This window comes from Notamacropus eugenii, chromosome 6 (genome assembly GCF_028372415.1).
Source record: "Notamacropus eugenii isolate mMacEug1 chromosome 6, mMacEug1.pri_v2, whole genome shotgun sequence".
Classification (NCBI taxonomy): domain Eukaryota; kingdom Metazoa; phylum Chordata; class Mammalia; order Diprotodontia; family Macropodidae; genus Notamacropus; species Notamacropus eugenii.
In genome coordinates this window covers 381001552-381028185 of record NC_092877.1, presented here as the reverse complement: position 1 = coordinate 381028185, position 26634 = coordinate 381001552, and the positions used below count along the sequence as shown (strand labels likewise).

Here is a 26634-nt window from a genome sequence, read left to right as displayed (position 1 = left end):
AGCAAGTAGCCTCCTAGAAAATAGTGTAGACACCATCATTAATTTGTCTTTTTATCCACAGGACCTAGAACAGAATCTAGCAAATAGGAGGCATTTCATAAACATGGGTGGATTTGAACTAGTCTGGATCTTTCTGCTGCTGATTGTAACCTGATGAACAGTGCTGGACAGATCCCAGGGCACTGTCCAGAGTCCTTGCTGCTTCCTCACAGATATCTTCCTCTTCCCTGATTCACATTCCATCCCATTAGCCCCAGGTGGCACTTTCTAGCCTTCTCTTATTTAGATCCCATTCCCCACTAGATCCATGCAGAAGACTTCATTTCATATTTTCTTGGGTCCTTCCATTGCAAGTTTTCCATTCTCTCCTCTTCTATACCTCTGTGGATAGACAGATTAGATAGATAGATAGACAGACAGACAAACAGATAGATAGACAGACAGACAGACAGAGACAGGTAGCTAGATAGATAGATAGATAGATAGATAGATAGATAGATAGATAGATAGATAGAAGGGAATGAACATTTATACAGCACCGATAATGTGTTAGGAACTCTGCTTTAACCACTATATCTCATTTGATACAACTCTGCAAGGTAGGTGCTGTGATTAGTCCATTTTTACAGTTGAGGAATCTAAGGCAAGCAGAGGTTAGAGTACTTTCCCAGGGTCATACAAGTAGTAAATGTCTAAAGTCAGATTTAAATTCAGGTCTTCCTGACTAGGCCCAGCACTCTATGTGTACACAGAGAAGGAGAGAAAAAGAAAAAAGAAAAAGAAAGAGAAAGAAAGGGGGGAGGGAGGGAGGGAGGGAGGAAGAAAACATATTAAGTGCTTTCTATATGCCAGACACTATACTAAACACTGGAAATGCAAATAGAAATCCACAATGCAGCCCCTGCCCTTGAGGTGTTTACATTTCAGTGGGGAAAGATCACAAATAAGGGGCACTGGCAAAGCAGGGGGGAGGGGGGGGGCTTTGTTTTTTTTGTTTGTTTTTTTTTTTTTTTATCCTTCTGCTCCTCTTTAAAGCAGCAGGACTTTGGCTGCTCAGTGAGGACTAAGTATGGAAGCGAAAGTGATGCTTCCACAAATAAATTCCCAGATCTACTGACTGAGAGGGTTGTGATAGTTCTTTCAGTCTTTACAAACTTGAACTGAAGATCTCAAGATTGGAGATCCCAAAGTGGAATGATGACTGGCAGACAATCTTTGCTGGGCCTTATAATTCAGTTCTCCAACCCTGCTCCACAAGCAATTCCAACAATCTAGCAATTTTAACAAGCTAGTGCCAGAAAGAAGGAACCATAATTCATTATCACCAGCAGGACATAGAACAGAAAAGAACTGGTCATACTGACGAATCAACTTTGATGAAGTACCCACTGTGGACCTGGTACACACACACACACACACACACACACACACACACACACACACACTCACACACACACTGTCCCTGCCCTCAATGAGTTGTCTTTTTGTTTGGGTTTGTTTTGCTTTTTCTCCTGAATGGGAGACACAATGCTTTTGTAAATAATAACATGCATATGTGTGATATTTCCAAAATAAGAAAACTTTACCTTATGCATGAGCTTCTGTCTGAACTGGAGCTGTGGTCCATGGGCCATAGCAAGAAGAGACAGAGCCAGGACCCGGGGTTGGGGTTCCTCATTGTTTGCCAAAGGATCTGCATTATCGGATAGAAAAGCTGCATATGGATTGGAATCTGGGTTGTATTTTCTGCCCTTTACCTGAACTTGGAGGGGTAGCTGTGGAAGGGCTAACTAAGTCCTTCCCAGAATCCCTGAGCTAAGATAACCCCATATACTCCATTAGTGATCCTGGAGTCTTTGACTGGCCTGTGTCAACAGCTAGCATAATGCCTGGTACTTAGTAGGTGCTTCATGAATGCTTGTTGAACCTATCTAAATTAAAGTACTGCGGTCATGCAGCAGAACAGTAAGTGTTTTCATATATGTTGTCTTATTCTCAGGTTTCCTTCTAGCAAAGGATCAAACATACACCATTTGGCATGTTTGTTCCTGTAGACAGCCAACTCCACTATGGCTACATCTTGTGAGCTTAATGAAATATAACAAGTCAGAGCAGAAATAGGAGTTCGCCTGTTGGTGGGGATTTAGAGCTGATTCTGATTGGGTAAATGAACTCTACTGATGTCCCCCAGAATTATGGGATGGCATGGCCACCCATAGAGAATTTCATCTTGGGATAAAAAGGTCTTCCACTCTCTGAGAAGCACAGAGAGCACTCCAGACGACCAGCTCTTCTGTTTATCGGCTGATGCATAACCTCCAGGGTAAGGACTCCTTATCCACCTGAATCTTGCATAGGATGAAGTTACTGGCTAGCAACGCTACCTTGTGGCTGATCCTCAACCTTGCATTATTTCCATTTCTTTCCCCTTTTGCTCCAGCCTCTGACAGAAAAGTGGCTCTTCTCTTTGCTAAGAGCAATGCCTCCATTTGGTTCTCTAGCTAATCTCCTCCTATCTTCTTCCTCTTTTCTTGTGAGGTGATTAGGGTTAGGTGACTTGCCCAGGGTCACACAGCTAGTAACTGTCAAGTGTGTGAGACTAGATTTGAACTTAGGTCTTTCTAACTTCAGAGCTGGTGCTGTATCCACTGTGCCACGTAGTTGCCCTTTTCCTTCCATCTTCTTGAGAGCCAAGACCTTCAGTTATCTTCAGATCCAATATCAATCTTTCCATATCTCTTTCTTTGTTTTCTGGTACCTATAATGATGCCCAGATTTCCCCCATGCTTAAAAAAAGCTTTCACTTGCTAGTGCTCTCCATTCAAGCTCTCATCACATAACACATCCTTTTTACAGTCAAACTCCTAGAAAAAGCTCTCTCCACTCATTGCCTCCAGTTCCTCACCTCCCACTCACTTCTCAGCTCTTTTGCAATCTGGCTACAACCCCATCACTTGAATCAAACTGCTCTCTCCAGTGATCTTTTAAATGCCAAATCCAGGGCCGTTTTTTAGTTCGAATTCTTGCCATTCCACCGCATTTGACACTGTTAATAATAGTTCTGTGGATATTCTTTGCTCTCTCAGTCTCTGTGACACTACTAAATCTTGGCACCTTGTCTGACCTTTCCTTCTCAGTGTCCTTCGTTGAATTGTAAACTATATCCTGCTTCTTAAACATGTACACTCTCCTAGGCTCTTTTCTCTCTTTTCTTTCTATTTATATGATCCCATCAGCTTCCATGGAATCAATGATCATTTTCATGCTGATGACACAAATTGATCCATCTATCTATTCCTCTCTCCTGACCTTCAATCCTGCATTGCCTTCTGTCTCCTGGACATCTCCACCTCAAAGCCCCACTAGCACCTCAAACTTAAGATGTCCAAAAAGGAGCTGGCCATCTTCTCTTAGTCACAGCCCTCCTCCAGGCTTCCCCCTTTTAATGGAAGTTACCCCCATCCTTCCTGGCCCTCAGCTACGTATCCTCCAGTCATTGCTATGCCTCATTTCTCAAATACACTTAGTTGAAGTCTCAGAAGTAGCTTGACAGCAGGACTGGTTTTTTTTTCTCTTTGTATATCCATTACTTACCACAGTGGCCAGCACACATTAGATACATAATAGATGTCTGTTGAATGACTGGCTGGTTTCTTGTATCCATCACAGTCTTTCCATTCACCATCAACACTGATGATCACTTTTCTGTTGGATTACTGAAATGACCTCTTTATTGGACTTGCTGCTTCTACTCTTTCCCTTCTACAAATTATTTTACATAGTTGTCAAAATAATCATCTTAAATCACTATTGCTTTCCTATTCAAAATTATTGAGTGGCTCTCTGTTACTGTGGGAGCAACTCACGAAGGGAGAAGGGGACTTGCCCAGGTGAAGGGAAGTTCTGGGACTCAAGCCTCTCAAGACTCTCAGCCTCTCAAGAGGCTGCAGGAGTGGGTGGATGTTACTATGGGAGGAGACTCCAGGAACTAAGGGGAGTTCCAAGGTGAGATGACATTTGAGCCATGTTGGGGAAATTGGGAATAAAAGGGAAATGGAAAGGACAAAGTAACTGTGTTTGAGTGGAAAAGTACTAGCAACTGCTTGTCCCCCCTGTGAAGTTGAAGCTATTTCCTCTATTGGCTGCTTCCTCCTCCATGTAAGGAGGGCCCCCAGGCCAGCTGTGTCTTCATTTCTCATCAGCCCATACCCCAGACCTCTCTCCTTCATCTCTAGGGGTACAACTCCCATCTTTGGCTTCTTTTCTCATGTAATCTTAACCCATAAGAATAAGCTCTTTAAGGATAGGTATTGTTCTTCTTCTGTGTGTGTCTGTGTGTGTGTTCCCCAGTGCCTAGCACAATGTCTCATACGTATAAATGATTGTTGAATGACTTTCTTACAACTGGAAGCAACAGAAAAAGGCACTTGAAGAGAATTAGGACTCCCAAGTACTAGGTGTGAACATTCCAGTGATGGAATACAAAGCTGTGGCAAAGGGAAATACTATTTCATTTTGTACAAGAAACATTACTTATCCCCATATGTCTGAACCCAGGCTAGATGAGGTGGGTATCATCAGGAATCAGCCTGGAGAGTGAGCCTGGAGCAAGGCTGTGAAGAGCGGTAAAGGTCAGTAAGAGGAGTTTGTCTTCTTAGCCAAGAATGCCACAATCAGAGCTGGACTTTAGATGGGTTTGAAAGATAGTTGCTAAAGAGGAAAAGTTGGAGCAGGAAGACAAACCTTTTGTTTTTTCTTCCAGTTAAGTTAAGTTAATGTGAGAACTCACATCTCAATCCCGATTTTATTGACATGATTTGGAGAAAGTTAAGTGAGAAGTGAGCATTTCAACAACCCACTCAGGTGGCCACACCCAATGGCATCCTAGTCCAGATCCTAGTCAGACTGAAATGGCTATCTGGACAATCTCTTTGGAAAGCCCCTTGGGCTTTTCTTGGTCTTTCTCTTGCACACTCAGCTCCTTTGACCTTAATCTTATGGTGCCTGTTTCCATACTGAGAAGCTTTCTTTTCCAGACAGGAGGACTGTTGCTAATGAGGGAAGCCATGCTTGCTTATGCTGTCTTTGGCTGGAACGGTGACTCACCAGTGAAGCCAGAGACTGGCTATTTGAATCTTTGGCTGTTCCGAACCTATTTACAACTCTAATTTTCTCCCTTTTTCATAATCTCTTCCTCTCACCTCCCTCCCCCTGACTTCTCAGAAGGGCCACATACATCAATTCAATGGAAGCAGGGTAAGAACAGAGAGAGTTAGGAAGAAAAAGAGCATGTGCCTTTTCATTCCTGCGCCTGGCGCCTGGCGCCTGGAAGCCCTCACCTCACTCGCCGCACTTACCACTCTGGGTGAGTTGGATGCCTCTGCTTTTTTTCTCTCTGATTCAATGTTCCTCTCTGCCTGCCAGTCTTGGCTCCTGTCAATAAATGAGGACATTAGGATAAAGCCTCAAAATGTCTGCAAAAATGACCTTTTCACTGGGCTCTTTCGATCCACAAAGGAAAGTACTGGATGACGCCTGATTGTCGCCTGGCGTTTATTCCTCCTCTCCCTGTGCTGACTACAATAATAGAACCAGGAAGCAAGGAATAGAAGAAATCAAGTTGACAAAGGGATCACACAGTTTGAATAGAATGAAGACTGAAATCCAGATCCATTTCTCTGGTCCTAGCCTCAGTCCAGTTTACTCCTTTTGTACGTACATAACTGATAGAGGGGAGAGCTACGTGGCACAGTAGATAGAGCACTGAGCCTGGAGTCAAGAAACCACGAGTTCAAATCTGGCCTCACACACTTACTAGCTGTGTGACCCTGATTGCCTCAGTTTTCTCCTCTGTAAAATGATCTGGAGAAGGAAATGGCAAGCCATTCTAACATCTTCACTGATGAAACCAGAAAATGGGGTCATGAACAGTCAGACATGGCTAAAACAATTGACCAATAACAGTTGATAAAGGTTATATATAATTTCTGAACTTTTTAATTAAATATAACTGACTTCTATGCCATTCCCCTTAGGATTCATCACAGACTTGTCCAACAATACTAGGTAATTCACATTTACTTAGGTAAATGGTTTCTGATTCTGGAGGCACAGATTTGGCAGAGATCAAGAACAGTTAATAACATTAGCTGAAATATTATATACTAATATTAAATAATTCTCCATCATGTACTTATTACACAGTCCTTTTAAGACAGCATCTATGTAGTGCAATGGATAGAATGCTGGACAAAAATATTAGGTTCAAATATAGCCTTAAACGTATACTAGCTGTGTGGCCCTGCATGAGTCATTTAACCTCTTACTGCTCCAGTTTCCTCATCTGTAAAATGGGGATAATAATAACACCTTTTCCCCAAGATTGTTGTGAGGATAAAATTAGATAATTTTATAAAATGCTTTGCAAACTTTAAAGCACTGTGCAAATGCTAGCTATTATCGTCATAATAATATTTGCCAAGAACTCTGAATGCGTTATCTCATTTGCCCCTCACAGCAACTTTGGGAGGCAGATACCATTATCACTATTTTAAAGATGGAAACATTACTTAAAGTTAAGTCTACCCCAAAGAAATGAAAGAAAGAGAAAAGAGATCTACGAAGATATTTATAGCAGCCCTTTTTGTGGAAACCCAAAACTGGAAACTAAGGAATTATCTTTCTATCAACAAATTATGGCACATGAATGTAATGGAATGTTCTTGTGCCATTAAGATATGGTGTAATGGACAATTTCTGAGGAAATTAGAATAATCTTTATAAATTGATGGAGGGAAAAGTGAGCACAGCTAGGAGAATAATTTATAGAATGAAAACATTAGAGAGACAAAATAATTTGAAAGTCAATACAGTAATAAATGGTGAGTCTATCATAATAGCTAGCATTTATATAATGCCTACTAGGTGGTTTCTGTAACTATCATCTCATCTGATCCTTACTACCACTAGATTAGCTAACATTTATATAGCACCTACCATGTGCTAGGCACTGTGCTGAGTACAATTATTATCTCATCAGATCCTCACAATGTCCCTGGGAAGTAGGTACAATTGTTATCCTTATTTTATAGATGAGAATTCAGACAAACAGATGCTAAGTGACTTGCCCAGGATCACACAGATAGTAAGTGTCTGAGGCAAGCTGTGAACTCAGGTCTTCCTGAATCCAAGCCCAGTGCTCCGTGTCCCGTGCCACCTAAGCTACTTATGACATGAGGTGTGTCATTTACATTCCAACAAAGAAATGATCAGCTCCGAATACCAAATGAGGCATATAATTTAAGATATAAATAATGTAGGAATTTGTTTTTCTAGACTATGTAGAGATATGTTGAAGATTTATTTTTTAATTTGATCAGGGTGTTTGTAGGTAGTAAGGCAAATGTTTAATATGAAATTACTTGTTACTTGAAAAATAAAAACAATTCAGAGAGGGAAGGAGGAAATGATAAGGGAGAAAAGAAAGAAAGAGAAAGAAAGAAGAGAAAGGGGAGGCAGACAGACTGGAAGAAAATGAAGAGGGAGAAAAGAAAGAGAGAAAGGAAGGAAGGAAGCAAGAAGGAAGGAAGGAAGAAGGAAAGAAAGAAAAAAAAAGAAGGAAAAAAGGAAAGAAGGAAGGAGAAGAAAGAGAGAGAGGGAGGCAGGAAGAAAATGAAGAGGGAGAAAAGAAAGAAAAAGAGAGACAGAAAGGGAGGGAGGAAGGGAAGAATGAAGAAAAAGATTAGATTTCCTTGAGGAGCTGGCACTGGATGACACAACTCAAAAATGTATGAGGAAGGATTTGAATCTTCATCTTCCTGACTCCAAGTGAAGCTTGTCATCCACTACATCAGGGTGCCTTTCTAACTCACTCATGAAAAAAAAAAGATCCTTCATACAATAACATGTCAAACGATTCATCCTCCAGTTTTTACTTGAATTCCTCTAATGAGAGGAACCTACCACCTTCAAAGCAGCCCATTGCTGCTTTGACAATAAGAACTACTTTCCCATATAACAAATATTGCTACTGAGTGGAGCCAGCTTTAATACCTTATCTTTTGTAATATTGATAATGGTTTGTCTAGGTTATTCATTGAAATGAGCTGTCTCTCAGTTAGGACAGGGCATCTTTTCTTTGAAAGGGTATTTGCTACATTAGAATGTCTTCTGCACCCTTAGCCAAGTCACTGAGTTAGAATGAAAATCCCAGAAATGTAAAGCATGTGTTCCTTATGTACTCTGCATTGAGCACTTGGAAGAGTGTGTCTAGAACCCTCTGAAGTTCAGTGATGATGGACAGTCAGAAGTAGGCAGCACTGAGTGTTGTAAGATGCTGATGAGAAAGAGCAAAGGTCTGTGCTGGCTGAGGATCCGTTCTTCCTGGGAACATCCATAAGTCAACTTGTAGGGCACATGGTACTGGAGTGCTAAACCACATGAGACTTTGAGATTGATTATTCAATACATTTTATCTGCTTAGGACCCTTGTTCTATATAATGCTGAGGTTCCAAGTGTTGGATGGATACATTTCAAGTCATTGTTCTGTTAAGAAACTCTGACTCTTCCTTAAGGGTAACTCTTAAGGACTCAAACCATGATTTTGTTTTCCATGTGGTCCTTGGGCTTTTTATGAGTCTTTGCAGGCCAGACAGCATGGAGTCCTGTGTCTTCCATATAAGAGGCACTCAGTGAAGTTGGTGAATGAAAGCCAAAAATGGTTTATCCGTCACCAGTCCATTCAGAAAAGGAAGGTAATGAGTCAGCACCACCCACAGCACAGGCTCATTTAGTGAATCGGGTAGGCGGTCCCAGCGCTAGTCACCTCAGCTTAAAAGCCAGCAAATGCACTCATCTGAGGGAAGCAAATGTCCCCTGCATTCCCCACGCTGCTACAAACAAAGTCCTTTGACTTTGACGCTTGTCTTTCCTTTATTTGTTGGCCTGTGACTTTGGCTCAAGGTTTCATTTTTCACTCTGTCTCTGGATCCTGTGGCTGCTCTGTCCTGTGATGGCTTCATGGATCTAGAGTCTAATCTCTGCCTTTTGCAGATCAGAGAACTAAGGCTCAGAGAGGTGTATAAAAAAGGTTCATTTGGATTCTGCCTAAATGAATCATCAAGTCAGAGGATATCAGAACATCCATCTAGTTCAAACCACTTTGGAAAAAGAATATCTTCCACTTCAATTTCCAAAAGTGGCCATTTAGCTTATAGCCTGAAAATGTCCAATGTGGAAGAATCGATCAGCTCTCAGAGGATCCCATCCCCCTTTAGATGAGCAGTCACTGGTAGTGACTTTCCTCCCCATACAAGAAGATTCCAGTTGTTTTTGCAGCCTTTGCCGTTATTCTTAATTCTATGCTTTGGATCCAAACCTAAGAAGTTGAAGCCCATTTCCACCTGATGGTCCTTCCAGTTGGATGTGGAAGTGATAAATTTTGAGTGTCTGACAAGGTCATCTAGTCCCCTAGCTTCATGTCGCAAATGAGTACTTGAATGGAAACAGCTGTCCTGTCCTTAGGCAGGACTTGGGGCTCTGCCCCTTCCTCATTGCTTCTTCCAAACAACAGCACCATGGCTTGCAGCACTCTCGTTCCAAGCCCTCATCAATGTTAGTCGGTAGATATACATGCAAGTCCAGTCACTTGGAAATTGCTTTGATGCGCTCTTTCCTATTTAGCCCCAAAGCCTACAAGAATCATGTAGGTCACTCACCTGCAAAACAGGTGGCACATACACAGCATCCTCCTTGCCACTGGACAATTGGCATTCCAGTGCCCTCTTATCCATCATTCTTTCCTTTCCCCATTGTTAAGTCCTTTTCTTTTTTTCTTAGGATATAGCTTCCCTCTCCACCCTGACCACCTTGTCTCCTTCTGTTTTGCACAAACCCTGAAGCTTGTGACTCCCTACTGAAGCCTTAACTGTTCTAGGTTGTCATCTATGAACCACAGCAAGTAAGACATTCCTAGGAAATTCAGAGACAGTCTCCTCCCATCAGCCCATTCCTAGGAAATGACAAGACAGCCCCATCCCAGTCAACCAAGCACTGATTAAGCCAACCATTTAATGTCAAAGGATTCTTCTTATTCTGACTCATCATTCGTTGTTTACCTCACTTGGCATTGTGAGATTACACGTAACATGCTGATCCTCTCACTAATAGGAAAGGTCATTACCAAGAGACTCTCTATCCATCTATCTATCTATCTATCTATCTATCTATCTATCTATCTATCTACACACATATGTATATGTATGTATATACATGTATATGCATATATACGTATATGTATGGATGGATGGCAACCATTGGAGCCAGAGGAAAAAGTATATTTTGCCTGTCATATGGAAGCCAGTTTGGTTCTGCCAAACCAAAAAAAAAAATTTAAAAGTACCTACTGTGTACCAGGTGGTAGGTACTAGTGAGTGTATGTATGTGTGTGTGTGTCTATGTCTGTGTTTCTGTGTGTATGTTGAACCAGATCTGTAATATGACTCTAGTGAAACATAACTAGTGAAATGCAGATGGGTTCCTCTTACTCAACTTCTCATCTTGGAGAATTGCCTGGAGTACTCAAAGATGAAGTGACTTCTCCAGGGTCATATATTTAGGAAGTGTCCAAAGTGAACCATGAATCCAGAAATTTCTGACTTCAGGGTCAGTTCTCTACAATGCTAAATTGTAACCCATTGCAAAGCCCCTGTGAATATAGAGGGAGGAAAATAGTTTTTGTCCTTAAAGATAACATATTATACTAGGTGGTAACAACACATACACAGATAGGTAAACACAAACTATATGACCAGTAATGGGAAGTAATTTCAAGAGGCAGAGTGAATGAGCAAATGGGGAAGGAGATATCTCAGGCAATATTTCATATAAGACATAGCCCCTGATATGGACCTTGGATTAAGCTAAGGATTACAGGTTTCTGATGGTAGAAGGAATTATATTTCAAACATCGGAGACAGCCCATGCATAAGTATAGAAGTGTGAGACAGAATACCACAGACAACCTGTTGTATTTTCCCCTAATTTATCCTTTCAGTTACATTTTAGTCCCCAAAGTGTGTGAGCATCATAAGAATTGTTAACCATGTCCAATACTTCTTTTATACCTATCTAGGGATAAGTGGTACCCTAGAAACATAAGAAGTGGTAAAAAAAAAAGTATGTGTCTTGATGAAGCCAAGATGGTATAGTAGAGGCAGCAACCTAGGTGAACTCCCCCAACACCCCCCTCCAAACAACTTTAAAATAAACCAGCAAATCAAATTCTGGAGCAGCATAATTAACAAAAGTCTGGAGTGGTATGTTTCAAGCCCAAGACAAGCAAGAAAGTCAGCAGGAGAAATCTGTGACACCACAGTGGGAACCAGCCTACAGCACATGCAGTGGCAGCACCAGTGATGACCCTTGGAAGTGTCTGTGACAACAGCAGCAACAGTTTCAGGAGCTCTCAGGCCAGAGATGGTATGGGATTGATCAACAGGTTAGAATGAGAATAGAGGGGACCATGAACTGACACTGGGCATAGGACTGGGCATTATTTGACAATCACAATGCCCATACGCAGTTCTGGGTTGCAATTGCAAGGTAGTGAGGAGTGCTTGTGGTGGGTTACAAGGGAGCAGGGGCCCTTGCAGTTCCATGGCAGAGATAGCAGCAGTACTTGTGATTGCAGGGGAGTAGGGGATCTGGTCATGGTTCATGGACAGAGAAGAGCACTAGGACTTGTGCCTGCAGAGAAGCAGCGGTCCTTCCTGGGTAAAAATGACAGCACGGATAGCAGGAGAGGAGTAACCACACCTCTTCCAAAATAGCACTATCTTGAAAGCACTGAAAATTTACAGATTCCCAGAACTAGCTCTGAAAAAAATGCATGAAAAAGCCTGAAGCTTGGAACAATGGCTCTCTACCTCCAGGTCAGTTGCCAAAGTCAAGAAATGGGCTAGGAAAATGGGCATACAACAAAAGAATCCGATCATAAAAAGTTACTATGGTGACAAGAAAAATCAAAGTACAAGCCCAGAAGACAATGTAAAATAGCTACAAAATTTTGAAGAAAAATTCAAATTGCACTCATATGAAACAAGAATTCCTCAAAGAGTTAAAAATTATTTAAAAGAATAAGAACAGTAGATAGAAAATTGGGAAAAGAAATGAGAGTGATATAGGAAAATCATGAAAAGAGAATTACCAGTTCGGTAAACAAGATATAAAAGTAACTGAAAAAAATAATACTTTAAAAACCAGAATTGAACAAATCTGTAGGATAAAGTCAAAATACATTCATGATTTAAACATAAAGGGTAACATCATGAGCAAATTAAGGTGTCATGGAAAATTTTACCTGTAAGATATATAGAAAAAGGAAGAGTTTATTATCACATAAGAGAGAGAACGAATTATAGGAAGTATAATGAATAATTTTAGTTACATGAAATTAAAAAGGTTTTACAACAACAAATCCAGTGGAGTCAAACTTAGAAGGAAAATGGGAAACTGGAAATATTTCCATAGCAAATTTTTCTAATAAAGGCCATATTTCTCAAATATAAAAGGAGTCCAGTCAAATTTATAAAAATAAGATCTATTTTCCAATTGATGAATCATGAAGGAACACGAACGGCTCTCAAAAGTCATGTGAAGGAAATGTTCTAAATCTCTACTGATTCGAGAAATGCCAACTAAACAACTCTGAGATACCACCTCATTTGTCTACCTGGCTAACATGACAGAAAAGGAAAAGAACAGATGCTGGAGGAAAGGTGGAAAAATAGGAACACTGATGTAGCGTTGGTGGAGTTGTATACTGGAGAACAATTTAGAACTATGCTCAAAAGCTGTCAAGTTGTGCACACCCTTTCAGCCAGCAATACCATTATCAGATCTATGCTCTAAAGAGAAAGGACATACATAGACACACATACATACATACACACATATATACACACAAGTGTGTATATATGTGTGTATAAATTTAAAGAAGCTTTTTTGTGGTGAGAAAGAGTTAAAAACCAGGAATGTCCATCAATTGGGAAATGGTTGAGCAAGTTATGGAATATGAATGTGATGGAATACTATTATGCTATAAGAAATGAGGAGGAGGATGACCTATATGAAAGGATGCAAAGTGAGGTAAGGAGAGCCAGAAAATCACTGTAGACAATAACAATGTTGTAACCATGATCTCTCTCATCAGTATAATGATCTAAGGCAATTCTGAAATATCAGTGATGAAAAATGCTATCCACCTCCAGACAGAAAGAGTACTGATGAACTGCGAGTCAAAATTGAACTTTGTACATATATGTAAGTGTATGTATACATGTGTATGCATATATGTGTGTGCGTGTATATATATGTATATATGAGTGGAGATGCATATATGTGTACACATTAATATAGATATAGATGTATGTATATATGTGTTTATTTTTCTAGCTTTTTGACAATACAACTCATATGGAGATATGTTTTGCATTATTACACATGCCTGATATATTGTTTGCCTTCTTAGTGGATGGGGGAGGGGTTGGAAAGATGGGGGAAATTTGGAATTCAATTTTTTAAATGTTAAAATAAATAATAGATTGAAAAAAAATGTCTCACTGCAATTTCAGAGTCATAGAAGGTATTGCTGGAGAATAAACAGAGAGATGTGACTCCCCACAAAGCTCCTTCAGGCCACAGCTCCACTGCAGTAATGTTAATTATCACTCTTCAGGCTGTCTGCTAAGAACGTAGACAGGCCCCTTTGAATGACCTTAATGAAGCTGGCCCTGGCATCCTGTTGGGCAGTCAGGGAAGATCCTCATACTAATCTGCATCATCGATAAGGCAATGTCTTTTTCTTCTCTCTGTCTGCAGTATGTTGTGTTGGCCAACACCAAAATCAATAATCATAGTTACAGGCTGTACCAACAGGGAGGCAGCGGTATATGTACTCTGCAAGCCATGGGACTCTTGGCTCAGGTCTACAGTACAGCATATAGGGGGACCCCCACCTGGGACCTCTATTTCCTGACCAGGTATAAACTATATCCTTGTTCAAAAGTTGGCTAAAACCCTTCCTGTCTCTCAAAAAGTGTTGAAATTGGAAGCATTTTATAGGTGATAAAGAACTAGATTCAGTGTTACGAATACATATGTTGAGACTGTGCCTTTCACTTTCTGAAGATGTGATCCTGGGTAAGTCATTTAACCTCTAAGGATATCAGTTCCTTCTGCTCTCAAATGAGACTTATAGTAACATTTCTTTCATAGGATTGTTTTGAAACTCAAATGAGATGATGCTTAGAAAGTGCTTCATAAATGGGATCTATTTCTCTTAAAGGCAAAGGGCTAGGTTTCCCTACCTGAAAAAAGAAGGGCATGTGCTCCTCTCACTGTGTGTGTGTGTGTGTGTGTGTGTGTGTGTGTGTGTGTGTGTACACACATGTGTATGTATATCTCTTCTCTGTGTAGTTTTGTAGTCAAGAGGGCATATATTTTATCTGGAAAAATGAGTCTTCATGGTGTCAGTACCTCTGAGCTGAGGATCGATTCTTCTCTGCTCATGTGTCATCCTTGATTCCTAGATTGCCAGCGAAGTTCTTTCAGAATTTTCGTTGTCTATAATGATGCTATGGGGGAATCCAAAGGAGTCTTAACTGACTTGAATTGGAAGGACAAGCAGAGCTAACAAAGTCTGTCTCAGCATTTCTCAGAGACTTAATCTCATCAGGAAGTTTCAAAAGGGTATAAATACAATAATAAATGACACAAGGGGACCATTTTTACCCAGTAATTTTACTGACCACTAAGGCAGCTAAAAAAATAATGAAATAAAAACTCAGAAGAAGTGAACTCCAGTTATTGAACAGGTAAGGAAAGATAGCAATGTAAACCAGCCCTCCCAAAGGAACACAGTCAATTCTGCAAACTGAAGCCTCAGTGATTCCTCAAGAGTGATTTATTTGGTCCCCAGGCATCTTCTGCCATTGCTGTCCAAAGTTGTGACAACATTGGTATGTGCACTCCAGTGGGCACACCAGGGCTTTGAACTGGATATGTGCCTCAATGTAAGAAAAGTTGTCCTGGATAAGGGAACTCAGAACATGGATGAAGAGGGTGAACCCGTATTACACACTTACAGAAAAGCATTAGTTTTAAGATTCTGTGTATCCCTGCCCTACCATGGACAAGTATCTGTAACCACTTCAATGAACTCATGATACTGCTAGTGCTATAATATTGGCCTTCTTTCATTCACCTACAACATTCCTAGGCTAATTTGGGAAATCCTGGCTATTTCTCTGAACTAACATTGGAGTTTCCTATCTCCCAGCATTGGCTCCCATTGTTTCTCCTGCTAGACAAGGCCTGTCCGTACCAACTGTGCTGATCCAATTGTTACCAATATTTCATGCCATTTGCCCCATGCGTGGGGTCTTCCATGATGGCCCCACAACAAACTGATTTCTCCCTCTGTGTTCTTAGAGTCTTCTGCTTCTGATCGTGAACTTTCAAATCCTGTCTTGTACTAAAGTAGTTTATATCAGATGTTTATGTAACATTTCTTATTACTACTTTGTATGTACTTTTTGTTTTGTTTTACTTCTTTCTGTATATGTTACATCCTGGTAGTAAAACCTGTCTCTTGAGGGAAGGGACCATTCCATTTCTGTCTTTCTATCCCCAGTGATCAAGGTACTGCCTGAAACGTACTCAAACACTACAATGGATCTGAGGTCTTGGTAATGTTGATGCTGTTTTGAGTGACACAGATCGCAGTCCCTCTATGCCTGCCCATTCTGGGGAAGGGAATGTAGTCAAGTCAGAGGACTTGCTTTGGAATCCTGCATCTGATGCTCACTACTTTTGTGACCCATAGAGGTCATTTAACTTCCTCAACCCCTCAGTTGTTCTTTGTTTGGTTTTGTTTTCATTTGTAAAATGGCTGGTTGAACTAAATAGTTTCTGTATTACCTTCCAACTCTACATCAACGGCATTCACAGAACCTCTGAATTCTCTTGACATCCTGGGCACTTCCTTATTTTCTCCTCACCTTGTGAGGATACCAGGAGACCACCGAAACTGCCTATCCATTTTCTTGTGACCTTCTTATGTGACAGGACTATCTTCTTTGTCACTTAGGCACTCTCCTGGTGGTCTACATTACTCCATCCTATCTGTGCACTCCTTGTTTTGCAATGTATCACATCCTACTCACACCACTATGGAGCCTGCCATTTCTCCCTATGTGATACTCATTTTCAATTTTCCCAAGACTACTGTGTTCCTTGTCTCAAAACCTTTCAACACTGGGAAAATGTTGGCATTAAATGGGCCTTTCCCACAGGGAAATGTTCAAAGAGTATGAACAAACAGTTCTCAAAAGAATTGTAAATATTAACAACCATTGGAAAGAATGCTCTAAATCACTAATAACAAGACAAATGAAAAACAGAACAACCAGAGTTTTCATTTCTCATCCAGAAAACTGTCAAAGATGGGGATAGTAAACATCACAGGATTTGTAGAAGAACAGGGGCAATGACATGATGAAGTTGGGAATTAGCTCTAGAAACTGATCAGGAATCACTCACGTAAAGTGACAAAACTCACCGTCCATTTTCTTCCAGATTCCCCTGAAGGGCTTATACACCAAAGAAGTTTCTGATAAAAAGAAAGATCTTTTATTCACCAACAGGTTTAAGCAGCACTTTTTGTGGTAGTAAAGAACTCGTGTTTGTCCTTCGTTCTTGAAGAGGATCATGACATCAAGATGATGATGTGACTTGCAGTTGACTTTGATTTGAGTGAGAGAGGGCTGAAGTAAAGAACTGGAAACAAAGAGAATGTCTGACGATTGGGGAGTGGCTACCCAAACCATGCCGTGTGCATATAGCGGGATGTTACTGTGCTGTAAGAAATAGTGATATACAGATAACCATGGGAGGACTTCCATAAAATTGGTGCAATGTAGCAGAAAACCAGAGAGGTCTGGAGGAATTACAAACAGAAAACATTAACAAAATTCAATCTTTACAAAGATAGGCTTTTGCTTCTGGTAGTAATTTGAACTCCTGGAAAGCTCTTTGTCATTCTCCAAAGGCAATCCATTGCATACTCCTTCTGCTCAATTTTAGGCCCAAGTCTTTGTCCAACTGTCCTGTTTCCTAGTTATAAATTCTAATGGACATGCTCTAAAGGTTGTCCAGCAAAGTTCGTGTCCTAGGCTGGACAGTAAACATTCTTCATTTGCTAGGTTTTCCCTGGGTAGATGGTTAGTGCAAATTCTTTTCAGTGACTCCACATCTCTTCCAGGAAGCTCTGTATTGTACTCAGGCTTAAAGCTAAGAGAACAGTTCCATGTAGAAACAAGAGCTTTTGGAAATCCCTTTCAACTCTGACACCATGTTAGATCTTACCCATCAAAGAATTATTAAGCAAAATATACACAATAAGAGTATATTTTTTACTTGAATCAAAATGTGCATGTTTGAGTCCCATGAAGACTGGCATTCTCTTGGCTTTTTTGTACCTACCTCCATGACTTGGCCATAATAATCTCTTAATAAATGATTGCTGAATTTCACATTTTCCCATTCTCCATTCCTTGAAAGATGATCATAAGAAATCTCCTTTTAGACAGAATGGCTATATACTTAGAAGGTGGGAGGTTATATTCCTTGGTGCTTAGAATTGCCTTGGGATTTAAAAAAGGATTGGGCCTGTATACATACACATACACATACATACAAACACATACATACACAAAAAGTCATTGCTCTGATTTACACATTAGAATAACTAATTGGCAAGCATTTATTAAATGTTTATTTTTTACCAATCATTTTATGATTTAAAGATGATGCAAATAAAAATATGATAGAATTTTTACCTGCCCTCAAGGAGTGGACGTTCTACTGTGAAACACAACGTAAGTCCCTGAACAGAAGGCTAGAGTATTGGAAATGTTCAGTAATTCAGCCCTTATGCAGGGGGAAATGAGGACTGATAAGTTGAAATAACTTCCTCAAAGTTGTTCATTCATGCCCACAAGGTACACAGTGCCAGCCTCTCCTCCAGCTGTCACTATGGAAAAATACACTTGCTGCATTTTCATTGAGGAAGGAGACTTTTTAAAAGATCATTTTCAGCTCCTGGCATTTACCACACTGCCAAGAAATAATGAATGCTTAGAGAAAATAAACATCAGAGATTCACAATCTCTAAAGAGGTGAGGATTTGGGGAGAAAATGTATACATACATAACAAAGGAAACTCAGAGAAATCTGCACACCTCTTTGGTACCTTTCATCTAATTCTACAATGTCCAGCTAAGGTATAACAAGCGCATTACTCAGATGGAGAAACTGCTGTATGACTGGACTCTTACAAGGGCCACTAAGTCAGAGTCAAAGCTAAAAGCCTCTTAGGGTTCTGAAACTTAGTTTCATGCTTTCAGTGCCCTCGGACATGACTCTCATCAAGCTAAGTCCACCATGTTCTTCTGATGACCAAAGATGGATGGAGAATGTGAGAAAACAACTTCTCCCTGACCTTAATCCAAGGAGGAAAGAGGCAAAAGTGTTCAGAAGCACAAAATTAGCTTTTGCCTTAGAGATGGTCAGGAGAGGGACCAACAGACAGTGTCTTCCCCCCTTCAGTAATTGCTGTATTCAGAAGAATATTTTTAAAATCTTTGCCTGATCCTTTTTTTCCTTGATGAGCAATTTCAGGCTTTGTGCAAAAGCTTTTGTTTGTGAGGAAGAGAGAGGGAATGAGTGCATTTTGCGGCAGCATTTTAATTTTCATATTTAATGGAACAGATTGAACAGCAGGGTCTTCTCACTTGATTTTTGACTCTCTGAATACCTTCCTGTTCATTTCACATTCTTTCAGTTTCCTTCGAGGACTTGCTAGAGCTCCTGAATTATGTTGGAGAAAGCAACGACAGAATCATACATACCTGGTGCCAGCATAGGGTTCTTATTGCTGTAATCAGCCAATTGCCAATCTCAGAACAGGACAGTCTGAGTTTTTTACCCATTCTATCAGGCCCTAAATAGTATATAATTCTTCAGTTCCCTTATCCTGCAGCTGAGACCACATTCCTATGCATTCTTGAGAGACTAAACTACCTGTCTGGATGGTGATAGCAAGAAGAGGGGATTTTTCTTCAATATAAAATCTCAGAAAATGTTAACAATAGAAATGATATTACTTACCATAGGATCACAGATTTAGAGTTAAAAGTCATCTAATATAACTTCTCATTTTACAGATGAGGAAACTGTGACCCAGAGCAGTTGATACACTTGTCCAAGGCTCCACAACGAGTGACAGAAGTAAGATGTGAAGCCAGGGTTTCTGACTCTAAGACCAATGCCCTTTTTAAGCTGCATAGTCCAAATATGTCATTTTAGAGATTAGAAAATTGAGACCCAGAGAGATGATGTCTTACTTAAGGCCATACAGCTAAAAATAAATAGGTGAAGTGGGGTTTCTACAGCTCTCATTTTATAGAGAGTAAAACTCTGAGACCAAGGTCACAAAGGCAGTTATCATTAGAGGCTACTGAAACTCCACCACTTATATTCAAATCCCAGGCATATCATATTGGGCCATTGAAACTGCCACTTGAATCAACTATTCCCCTGGTTTAGAATAGGTCACACTTATAAAGTTAAATTCTTTATATAAATCACTTTCACTGGCTATTCCTAACAAAACTGGGAAGGAAATAAGACAAAAGTTGATTTTCCTTAGTTGAGAGATGAAGAAATGTGAACTCAGAGGAGGTGCCATGATTTGTCCAAGATCCCTTAGCTAGAAAATGAGCAAAGGCAAGCATCAAACCAGGGGCTTGGGTTACTGAGGTCAGGGCTCATCTGTCTTCTACAACCCACTGATATGTAAAAGTAGGAGCTTCAATAAGCCTGAGAGTAATTAATTTATGGGGATTTCCAATTTACCTCCTCTAAAGGCTCTTTGTACCCAGTTGTTTGAATATATTTTTTCCCAGTTGCAATATGAGCATCTTGAGAGCAGGGGATGTTTTAGCCCTTCTTTAGCATTTAGTACATTGTGGGGCAAACAGCAGGTGCTTAATAATTGTTTGGAAACTTGTTGTGGCATCTGGAGTTTGCTTTTAATTGCACCCAGCAGACTTGATGTATGATTAAGGGTGATTTAATTTCTCTTGGCTATTGTTTTCACAGCTATAAAATGAGAGCATGTAAAGGTCAGTTAGTAAGTCAGTTAATACACATTTATGAAGTACCTACTGACTGCCAGGCATCATACTAAGTGTTCGGAATACAAAAAGAGGAAAAACAATACCTTCCCTCAAAGAGCTCACAATCGAATGAGGGAGACCTCAAGCAAAGAAATATGTACAAATAAAACATATACAGCATAAATAGGAAAAAAATAAGGAAGAGAAGGCACTAGAAATTAAAAGGAGTGGGGAAAGAATTCTATAGAAGGTGAGATTTTGTCTCATAAAGGAAGCCAGAGAATTTAATAGGAGAAGAGGGAGCTCACATATAATGGTCTCAATTATTTTTTTCTGTAAAATATGACAAGATTCTCAGATGAAAGAGCGCATTTAGAGTAGGGGAACAGGGTGTCAGGAGAAATTGAAGAAGAGATAGAAAGGTTTGGAAGAGCCATGGGAAGGAATGGGATAGTGAGTTGATAAAGGAGATAGAGTAACATTGTCCAGCAGCAGTAAGAGCCCAGTTGATGCCATGTAACATACTTTTGTGTTCGATGCAGTCATAATAGTTGCGTAATTTTCTCTACTTTCATTCAGCAGCACATACATAAAGTCAAAGGTTGAAATTGGTGGATGTGATCCAAGACTGAGACTTAGTGAGGCACAATTAGTGAAATGTTAAGGAGAGTAGGGACTCAAGAGAGGTCAGTATAAAATTCACTTGGATTACCAAGGGATCTTGGCCCTTAAGGGAAAGAAGAAAAATTAACTAGTACAGGGGAGATGGACTAAAAGAGAATCGAGGGTTGAAGGGATTGAAAGTTATGGTGCAAAGAGTAGTGTTCGGTTAGGGAAAGCAGAGAGGGAGATGAAAACCCAGTAGATAATGGCTGTTAAGGGAATTTTGAAATTCTAGAACATGAAGGTGTTACCTTTGTGAGTGAAAGTAAGATCAAGGGTATAGCCATCTTTGTACATGACTGAGATGGGGAGGAGGAGTAGGTCATGAGAAGTGAGTCAGTGGAGGAAATGAGTGGTTAGGGTGTTGAGGAGGAATCAGCACATATGTTGGGGTCTCCTAGTATGATGGACAGAATTAGTGAGGAGAGGAAAAAATAAATTGTGAGTCATGTACCAAACACTGAAAATGGGCAATCACCTCAGGCTCTGTATATATTGGCTACCAGATGATATCTGAAGGCCCTCCTAGGTCTGAAACTTTGTGAGACATATAGATGGGTAATGAATTAATTTTTATTAAATGCTCACTACATGAATTGTTTTGGAATGCAATCATCTATATTAGAGGAAAATCAAAATTAGATCTATTATCAAAAAAAAACGTTAAGAGAGGGAAAGAAGAAATGAGGGATAGAAAAGGTAGGAAGAAAAGAAGGAAGGAAGGAAGGAAGGAAGGAAGGAAGGAAGGAAGGAAGGAAGGAAGGAAGGAAGGAAGGAAGGAAGGAAGGAAGGAAGAAAGGAAGGAAGGAAGGAAGGAAGGAAGGAAGGAAGGAAGGAAGGAAGGAAGGAAGGAAGGAAGGAAGGAAGGAAGGAAGGAATGTAGGAAGGGAGGGAGGGAGGGAGGGAAGAAGAAAAAGGAGGAAGGAAAGGAGGAAGGAGAGAGGGAAGGTAAGAATCACAGCCTAACCAAGGCTACTTCTGCAATTCCCACACCTATTGTCAAACAGGATCCTCATAGACTTGGCTTACTACTGCTACTTGGCTCAAAGAGATCTCTTTGGTGTTTACTAGGGTTTCTAGTAATGCATTTCCTAAGCCCCCATCAGTGTGCTTCCCACTGTTTAAGAAACAAATGGAATAGGGTTTTAGTAAGGGTATTTACTAATCAGGCATAACAAGTTGAGTTTGTTATAAAAACAATATTACCAAATCGGTAGCATGTTTTCTCCTTGAACACATAAGGTTTCTGGGGAAAGGGACTTATAGTAAACTTATAGTTTAAAAAAGAAAAAAGGAATGAGGCACACATGTAGAAAACATGTGACAAAGGGATTCTTCTTTTCTCCTGATCACTAAAAGTATTTTCTCTCCCTTTTTTAAAGTCCTTGTGAATTTCTAAGGTATACTTTGCACAATTAATTAGGGAGTGATGCCCTTTTGGAATTTACAGATGATTTTTCTCTCAATCTCAAATTAAAACAATCTACAATGTTGCTTATCCTCACTATGTCTAGTTTTCTTTGCTAAGTTATTACACCCTCATGGAAATACTGCTATCAGCTAGTAATGCTTCACAGACAGGCTCCAGTAGACACAACTACTGATGATGATGAGAACTCCAGATATTCTGACCTTCTTCTACAAAGGGGAAGGATAGAACAGATCTTGCCATCTCTCCAGGGGTAATATTTTTCAATAGCCCCTCAACATTGGGTTTGAAGATTTCTCACCAAGAATAATCCTCTGTAAATATCCATGGAACATTCTTTCCTTCTCTGTGAAGAGTCTCTAGTGCTCAAAAATCAAGTATAATGTTAATGAGTCAACATGCATCAAGTACACGTGACAAAAGGGCAAACTCACCATTTCTGCTTTTTCAAGTTCTTTCTTGAGTCCCTTTGGAGAATTCTTTAGATGTTCTCCATAGTTGTGGCTCTCTGTTGAGTTCAGAGGATTGGTGATTTTATTGAATGCAGAGCAGGAATTCTGTTCATCACAATTAGTCAGTTTCTCTGAAGCTACCGCTGTTCTATGATGACCACTTTTCCACATCTTCTTTTGATTGAGTAGGATGGAAAAACATTGATTAAGCACCTACTATGTAATGAGTACTGTGCTAAACTTTTTACATTTATTACTTCACTTCCTGCTTACAAGAATCTTATGAGACAGGTGGTATTACGAGCACACACACATATTTGATGATGATTGGCATTACTTGTACTAAGAATCTCATAGATGTGTTGTGATGAAAGTGCTTTATCTGTCTCCAAATTCTGTAGAATTGAGTTATTGCTCTTGTTTTATTTTTGTCGTCATTGGCTGAATGGATAGACTAAGCATGACTGAGACTAGACTAGACTAGGTAGACCTAATGCATCATTGGAGCATGACTCAGATGTGGATTCTGAGAAGTCTAGTCAGGCAGTCAGTAACAGCAGTGGTGTTTCAGTTAGGCAAGTGGAAAAGGCAGATATGGAAGTAGATATGAGGGACATCATTCTGGGAATCAGTACTATGAAAGAGGATTCTTGTCATCTAGCCAGGCCATTGACTCTGTCTTGGGGAGGTATACCGATCTCTATATAGATGAAGATGTCTCATGGGGCAGAAGCTGCATGGTGTGAAATTAAAAGAGTAGATTCTCTCATCTCCTTAATTGCTCACCTCAAGCACCATCTCCCACAAGACCTGTTCTTAGCTTCCATGTGTCAGTGTTTTCCCCACACCACCCCCAAACCCACCGAAAACTACACATTTCTGTTCTCTATGTGTCCTGAGGGAAGGAGAGCCAGCCTCAGAGTCAGGGTGATCTGAGTCTGAGTTTGCTTCAGGCCCCAACAGTCAGCTCTAGGACTGGATTCAATATATTCACATTGTTATATCCACACTCTGTTCTGAACACTAAGGATAATGAACAAAAAAAGATTCCCTATCCTATGAACTTATATTCTAATGAGGGAGAGAACCTAGAATATATATTGAGAGTTGATTGGAGATAATTGCAGAAGGAAGACACCAGTGCCTGAGAGGACCAGAAAGGGACACCTGCTGATGGAATTTTAATTGAGTCTTGAAGGAAACCAGTAAACTTTGAGGGAGCATTCAAGGCATGGAGTTGGAGGGGAGACAACAAAGTCATGAAGACAGGAGATGGTCCAGATACTCCAAAGATGAGTGACCATCAAGGATGTTCAAATTAAGTTAATTGAAGAGCCCCGTGAGACAAGAAGTTGGAGCAAAAATCTAAAATGCTTTGAATCAAGATGAAGATGAGACTTTCCCATGAAAGTCTCTCTGGTCCCCCTAGCCAAAAGTGTTTTGCCTTTCTCCACCTCTTAGGACGCCTGGTTTTCATCTAAGTCACACTGGATAAAGCATTGAGTTTACAGCTAGAGATAAGGCCTGAATCTATGATTTATCAGTACAGGGATCTCCAAGGTCAGAAAACCCCCTCTACCAAGGTAGGGTGTCACTTTCTCTGCATTTTACAGTCTTACACAGTTCACTAAAGCAATGGAGGGGTAAATGAGTTGCCCAAGTTTCCACAAGCAGTAGGTGTCAGGAGGACGTTGAACGGAGGTCCTCCTGGTTTTAAGGACGTTTTTCTTTTCATTTCCCTGTACTGTGTCTCCTCAAGTTAGAACAAAGTAGCTTCCTATCCCTCCTCTGCCATAAATCCCTGTGTGCCTTTGGGTAAGTTGTTTAATGTCCCTAACCTTCATTTTTCTTCTTTGTAAAAAGAGGATGCCAGGCCAGGTTACTCCTGAGGCATTTTTCTGCTCTAGGCCTCTTATACTGTGATTCTCTGAACCCTGGCCACTTTGATGAACCTACGCAAGGAAGCAACAGCTGGTGGGAACTTGAACAGTAACTTGTAAGAGGATAGAAATAACACTGGGAGAGGGGCACTCAGAGCCAAGTAAGAGAGTTAGCTAGGACACTGTAGATGTAATAATTCAGTTCAATCCTATTTTCCTGGTGTTTAGGCAGCATATACTATGGGCCTGGCATTTTTATTGGCTCTGGTTATACAAAGACACATATAAAACAGTTCCTCAAGAGAAAATTCAGGAGTTTCTCTTCTATAAGAGAAGAGATCATAGATGTACACAGAGTAGTGTGTTCTAAGTGTTTTCTGGATTAAATTGATAATAAGACCTTCCTCCTTCCCCCATCCATGCCACTTCCAACCTCCTTTCTTCAGCCAATATGGCTATCACAAGCATTTTGTGTTCACTGAGCTGCTCCTCCGCCTGCCCTCACATCCAGCACTAATAAAGCCGGGGCTTCCATGCTACTATATTGCATAAGCAATTCCAGATTGGCTGCAAAGGCAAAACACATTCCCCAGATGTCCTATGCCTGTGGAAGCCAGAACATATTGTTCAGAAAATTGAGCACCATATTTCATAAGCCAGGACAAACTGCTGGCAGAACTGGAGCCAAAGAATGCTCCAGGACCAATGGAGCTGATTGTGGCAATGGGCACATCCACACCCTGCACAAGTATGGCACTGCAGTGGAGGGAACTCAATATCATCTAGCTATGCCAAACCCTAGATAGCCTGGCAGGAAAGTGAGATCGACAAGTCAGAGTGATAGAACAATTGGAAGCAAAGCAAGGAACATACTAGTTGCTAGCTAGCTAGAACTAGTTGCTAATAAAGTAGAGTATTTATATAGGGAAAACTCCCCAATACACAATGAGCCTATATTGCATAGGAATGCAGTGGAAACATAAAGAGTTCCCCCAAACAGGAGAAATCATTTCTGGAAACAGGAGTTGAAGGCATATTGAAGGAATTTGTAATTTATTAACATGTTGGTTTGGAAAAATAATACCTGCTTATCCCATTTCCTTTCGCTTATGACGGATTTGAATATTTTTCAGAGAATGAGACTTTTCCATTTTTCCCTGGTAGTAGTCACATATCAACATTACTGGAATATCCAAAATAAAGGTACCCAATAGAAGTCAGTATTTGTACCTCACAAGGACACAAATAACAAGAACCAAGACTAAATAGATGCCCTTCCGGAAAAAAAGGCAAAAAACAAAAAAATATATATATTTTTTCAATGGTGGTGACACAGTAGAATTGAATATTAAACATGTTTGAATAATTTTCCTTTTAAAAAAACTATATTTCATCAGAAGTCTAGAGGGACAATGCCTCACCTCAGAACTGAAATACTCATTCTATCAACTGGCTAATTTCAGCAATCTGGAAACTAGTACATTAGACCCCTGTTGGAGCTTCTGCCATTTAACTAATGGATTGTTTACTCTTCATAGTCTGCCAGAAACTAGTTAGTCTTGAATCAGAGAATAAACATTTGGAGAATTCACCATTCTGTCAGGCACAAAACCTGTTCATAGCTGTCCTGGCGACCAACATTTAAAGGAAGAAACAAGTCACATCAGATTGGAAGCAGAATGTCCAGAGAGGTACAATTCACTCCTCTGTTGCTCATTGATAAATCTCAGATAAATGACATGAAAAGTTTACATTCAATTCAATTATTATTTTTTTAATCAATTTCTTACTATGTGTCAGACATTTTACTAAGTTCTCGGGATACAAAAAAGTAAAAAAGAAAGATAGTCCCTGACCTCAGGGAATTTATATTCTAATGGAAGATGACAACACACAAAAAGAACCTGAAAAGGGGGTGAGGATATCAGGGACCGTGATGTTCTGTGGATGGAAACCAAACAGAACAGCGGTT

The 26634-nt window shown here is 40.2% G+C and overlaps 1 protein-coding gene across 7 annotated transcripts in view; it reads right to left on the bottom strand.

The window, feature by feature from the left end:
• The window catches only part of TPRG1 (tumor protein p63 regulated 1), a 290596-nt gene that overhangs the window by 242171 nt on the left and 21791 nt on the right, over positions 1–26634 (bottom strand). For 2 of the 7 annotated variants that reach the window (XM_072618836.1, XM_072618837.1), the window contains exons 3-4: positions 22765–22953; positions 5358–5433 (exon numbers count right to left, since the gene is read on the bottom strand). The exons of 2 other annotated variants lie outside the window; for them this stretch is intronic. The gene's annotated coding sequence lies outside the window, so the exon portion shown is untranslated. Of the gene's footprint in view, positions 1–5357; positions 5434–22764; positions 23598–26634 lie in introns of those variants that run through there. 3 more of the 7 variants (XM_072618841.1, XM_072618840.1, XM_072618838.1) reach the window with 3 other exon arrangements.